Raw genomic sequence first — 6,163 nt, forward strand, 5'->3', positions numbered from 1 at the left:
CCCCTCGTCTACCAAAGGATTCCCATCATTTCTATTTCCGAGTGCTTGTAAAATCTCCAAGATCTTGGTCATTTGCCCCTTCAACTGGTTCACATCTTCTCTTATTTCTGTTTATTCTAGCTCATCCATGATTTTTGACTGGGATCGTGTCCGATAACGGTGTTGTAACACCAAATTTTTTGTTTGTTGTGTTATTTTTTTCTGTGAAAGAATATGACATGAGTATGCAATGTGATGTATGAAAATGTAATTGTGCATGAATGTTAAAGACATATTTATTGCTTGCTTGTGAATATCTTAACCAATAAAGAGAGGGCCATGGGATGAAAAGTGGGCTTAGCTTCGGTAGATTTTCCTTGCGATGAAGAGCCAGGAAAGCCCGAAGTAAGTGGTGAAGGTTGCACTTGAGGGAACTCGCCAGTACCATGTTGTGGATTTGTAGCCACGACTAGTGTATTGTTGTTGGGGAGATGAGTGTCTATGGGTGGGGTATAACCTGGAGGAAGACCATATGGTGTAAATTGGTGTGCCTTCCCTTCTTGATAATTGGTGTAAAGGTGTGGAACGACGCCCGTTGGGTGAACAAGAGTGTTTTGGGGCACCCCCTCGTCTACCAAAGGATTCCCATCATTTCTATTTCCGAGTGCTTGTAAAATCTCCAAGATCTTGGTCATTTGCCCCTTGAGCTGGTTCACATCTTCTCTTATTTCTGTTTGCTCTAGCTCATCCATGATTTTTGACTGGGATCGTGTCCGATAACGGTGTCGTAACACCAAATTTTTTGTTTGTTGTGTTATTTTTTCTGTGAAAGAATATGGCATGAGTATGCAATGTGATGTATGAAAATGTAATTATGCATGAATGTTAAAGACATATTTATTGCTTGTTTGTGAATATCTTAACCAATAAAGATAGGGCCATGGTATCAAAAGTGGGGCCAAATTTAATTTATTGAGAAAAAGTAAGATACAAGTTTTGCCACAAAACAAAAGTAGAAATCTAAACACGAAATTTGAAAATTTAATGAGCCATCAATTTTTTCATTTGCTCGATTAAACTTTTACAATGTTCAATAAAAATGGAGATCTCTTGAGGGGTAGAGAGAGGATTAGCCATCCCGTCAGCAGCTCTTAATAATGGTGGAATTTCTCCGATAGCAGAGTTGGTTAAATAAACTAGTTTGGAGAACCGATCCATCCAAAACATTCCTTCGTGAACAAGTCTCTCGATAGTGTCTTTTTGTGTATACATCTCGTCTTCTTTTCTTGCAAGTTCAACTCGGTATGCTTCAATGACCTCTTCTTGGCATTGCCTTTCTACCATGATCTTGTTTTCACATTCCGCTCTTACCCTCTCTATTTGTTGCTTCAGATTTGCTTCTTGCCGACGGATGATTTCATGCTTTTCCCCAGATTTCTTTAGCAACTCTTTAAGCCTAAGACCTTCAATCACTGCATCATCCCTTTATTGACGTTTGAGTCTTAACTCTTCATTCGCACCCCGCAAACAGATTCGAGTTCTCTTCTTGCTTTCTTCTTCCTCTCTTGCTCTTTTTTGTACTTTCTCAAGGATAAGGGATTGTTGGGTATTCTTATACTCCATATCTCTATAAACCGGGTGAGCCATCTCCAATTCTTTTTGTAATTTTTCAATTTCTTGTCCTTTGAGAGCTAAGTCGACCTCTAAATCTTCAGTACTGAAAAAGATTCTGTTGTTACTACTTCAGGAGTAATGATGGTGCTGTGAAAAGGCAACTTGACCTCTAATACCCTCTTTTTCACCCAATTATGATATTACTCTCCTATACCACAACTTCTAGGCCCTAATTCTTTTATTCTTCTAACAACATCTCCCCAAGACTTACGTATTCTTCTCAACAAGCTAGCATCTTAAACATCTCGTCCATGAATAACAAAGGATTTTGTTACATCCATTATTGGGGGGTTTTGTCATAGAATAACCCAATTGTCTCAATGCAACATAGGGACTATAATTTATATACCCTTTGGTTCCCATGAGGGGAACATCTACAAAAACATCGCATGTACAAATCACTTCATTTATATCTTGACTCCGGGAGTACCATTGAATCGTTCTTTCATTGAGATTTGCTAGAACGTTGGCCCATTCCTTTTTGCTCTTAATTTTTAATTGATGCATGTCTTGAAAAATATGTTTGACAAACCAAAAATAGAGTATAGGCGAGCAACAATGGATTAGGCCCCCCTCTTTCTCATGACGGAAGTCGAGCGTGCAGTAAATGTCAGCCAAAACTGTCGGTACTAGATTCTCCCCTCTATGCTTGTAAGCCAAAAAGACGTCTATCGCCATGAAATCCACAAAATCCTTAATAGTTGGAAATAAAACAATTCCATATATAATTAAGGCAAGCACATCAATGAAAGTATCCCATTTTCCATCTCTTGCTAAGTTTACTGATTTCTCCTCAAGATATTTTATTGGAAATCCAATCAAATTATCTTTGTTGGTTTTATTGTCTTTTATTTCCTTTATACGAATATCAAACGTTTCAACAATTGTTTTTAGTGAGGGGTAGTGTTCCACGTATTGGTAAGGTTTACTCCCCTTCATCGGATATCCCATTGTTCGTTCAAACTCCTCCAATGTTGGGGTCAACTGAAAGTCCTTAAAAGTGAAACACCTAAAAGGAGGATCATAGAATTGGGCCAACACTGTAAGGGCATCCACTTGTACATTAACTTCAAGTAAATCAAGAATCTTGCTGAATTTCCCCATAAAGATTACACGTTGTACTTTTTTCAACTTCCGAGCAAGATTCTTAATGTTGTTCACATCAGGTTTAAGAACTCTCAATGGCAAGGTCTTTCTTAGTGGAGTAATATTTGAGCCACCAATTGATCCCATATTTCATGCGGTTAAAGTTACTCACAACAAGCCTTAATTTTTATGGTTTTGAAAATGATGAGATAATGATTTTTCAAAAGTAACCATGATAAAGACTATTATGCAAAAAAAAAAATGATGATGAGGAAGAGAAAAAAAAACTTGGGTATACTATCAGGTAGTGAACATGACATAGAGTAGGATTTTCGTATGTACGTGTGATTTATACCATTTTTTCATGTGAACATTTACTAAGGGTAGCTCTATAGTTCTAAATTGGTTCCTAGAGCACACAACTCAATTCTAAAATATTAAAACCAATTAATAGGTAAACTATTAAAATGGAAATATTATAGAAAAGGTCAACTCTATGTGAGACTTTCATGACAACCAAACAAGATGTACATCCAGAAGATTATCATTACACAGTCTCGAACTTATCTTAGGTTGCACTCAACCCGGGTATAGAGCCCACTCATAAGTGTGTGAATCGTGTTATGGTGTATAGAAAAATAAATAAAATAAAAAAATCATCACAATAAAAATAAATTGACAAAATACATATAATTATATCAACAATATGACAAAATAAAAAAAATAAAACAATAGGGGTAATATAAATAAAAATAATAAATAATAAAATAACTATATATAATTAATTAGATTGAGCTTGACTCTCAAATTGTCCCCAGCAGAGTCGCCAGCTGTAGCGTCCGGTTTGTCCGCGAAAAAAAAGAGTCGCCACCATTTTTATTTTTATTAAAGGAAAAATTGGATAAAACCTAAAATAATATTTTTGAACCAAAAATTTGGATTCGGGAGTCGATTACGAGTAGGGAAGTATTATCACCCTACAACGTCCGCTAAAACGGCTACCCTATAATTAATTATATACAAACTATTTATTTATTTATTTATTTTTACCCCAAAAAGAATAATAAAAAAAATTAAATTATTTACATTAATGGAAGAAGAAAAAAAATATTTGTTTTTATTAATTTGGTTTGACAAGGGGAAGACCTTGCTCCTACGTATCCCCAGGTGCAATAGGGAAATCAAAACACACGTAGTTCTTAGGTACAAAATATTTGTGTGTTGATCGATTTTATTATTAAAATAAAAATAAAATGTAATAATAATAATAATAATAATAATAATGATAAATATGATAATAATAATAATAATAATAATATTTGTCTGTTTTAAAGTAAAGAGGAAAAAAAATAATTAATTTAAAGAAAAAATGTAACGTGGCGGTATGTGAACGAGACAGATGGACAAAACGGTGAAATAATCTGTTAAATGATTTGCTCGTACGTTGTCGGATCTGTCGCGACACAAAGACCACTAACGATTGAAAGTGAATAATATGGTGCAGCGAGCAAGAATGAATTTCATCCGGCGACGACAACCATTAATTCTAATCTTAAGGGTAATTATAATTTTTTTTATTTGATAAAGACGTATTATGAAGTTTCTATTACATTACAATATGACGAAATTTGTTTTCTTGATCTATAGACATCAACTAGTTACCTTTTTTTTTTATTTTATATTGCAAAGAAAACAATTTTAGGATTAAACGATTTAAAAAATAAAGTGAAAGCTTAACAATTGAGTTTATTTTTTATAAAAAAAAAAAAGGAAAGAGAAACAATATATATATTTAAAAAAATACAAAAAAGAAAAAAAATACTAGTAAGCAGAATAGAGAAAAGAATAAGAAAATGATACCTTACTAGAGTGATTATCTCAAGATCATATTATCTTCTTCTCTTTTTCTAATTAATGTCTCTATTTTTTTTGTGCTCTCAATTTGTGTTTCCAATTGTGCTCCTCTTTGTCTTCTTGTGGCCGACTATTTATAGACTTTTGGGTATAAATTTCAAAAGACAAAAGAATAATTGTCAATTGATTATCATTAATCTATTTTTTTCGGTTTCTTTTCTTTTAAATGGCCACAATTATACCGATTCTTATTGCTATTGATTCATTTCTTCGGTTTTTCTTTTCTTTTCAATTGATCACCATTATTCTGATTTTTATGACCATCAATTAATTTCTTTTCTGTTTTTTTTTTATTTTTTTTTGATCATCATTGCATTGATTTCTTTTCTGTTTTTGATTTTCATTTATTTTTATGACCATCAATTAATTTCTTTTCAATTTCCTTTATTTTTATTTCTTATTATTATTTTTATATTTTAGAAAATAGTCTGAACAAGAATTAGAGGCAAACAAGAACCGAAAACACTTGTGATTGTTAAAAGCTTATATCCCTAATTATTTATTTTTATTTTTATATTTAATTACATATGTTTATATATTTATTATTATTACTATTATTATTATTATTATTATTATTATTATTATTATTTCCTTTTTTTAATAAAAAGTAAAAATCGGACAAAATTAGGTGTCAACAGTTTTCATAAAAAACAAACTCTTTTTGAACCAATAAAAAACAATATGGTTAGTGATAAGCTAGAATTTATATGTTTTTATAGCTTTGATTGATGGTTAATTTGATGTTTTTAATTTGGTTTTAGTTTCATTTTACTACCTTTTTGTTTTGTTTAGATTGTAATGAGAAGTGAAGAAATAAGCGAAGATTTTTGTTGCAATAGAGCGTTGAAGTCAAGTGGTGCAGTCATGATCCATCCTGATCAAGAAAATGAATGAAACTCAAGGTTTGAATAATCTTTTAATCGAATCTTTGTAATAATAATGTTCATACTTGGATATCAGATAATATACCAAAAGATGAATTTGATATCTGGCCCCTAAGGTTGGACAAGAGAATAAAAAATGAAAATACATTTTGGTTTTCTTGAAATCGTGAAAAATATTTTCTCTTAAAGAATTTTGCTAATACATCAATTATGAAAATAAGTTGGTTATTAGTTTAAAATACACTTGTGCTCTTTGAAAGAGGTATTAGTTATAATTGTTTATCTAATTTGTAAGAGTTTAACATCAATAACTTAAAGAAGATTAATTTTATTGTATTCATCATTGTGAAAAACTGCAATCACAAAGCTTTATTTTTATTGCGAATTTTAAACAAAGTCCTTATGGAAATGATAATTTTTACTACGTGTAATACCGTACATTTGCGGTCTTATCATTTTACCGTAACAATTTCTTTTAGAGTAAGTATCTTTATTCCAAAATGAAACTAACATCAAGTAAATTCCAATAAAAAAAGTTTCAACATTGATTGATAACCCGATTACCCTTACTGATTTTTACAACTGTTTATCAAAGGCTACTGGGTACCAATGACCCCATATCTACA

The sequence above is a fragment of the Cicer arietinum genome, chromosome 7 (assembly GCF_000331145.2).
Source record: "Cicer arietinum cultivar CDC Frontier isolate Library 1 chromosome 7, Cicar.CDCFrontier_v2.0, whole genome shotgun sequence".
Lineage (NCBI taxonomy): Eukaryota > Viridiplantae > Streptophyta > Magnoliopsida > Fabales > Fabaceae > Cicer > Cicer arietinum.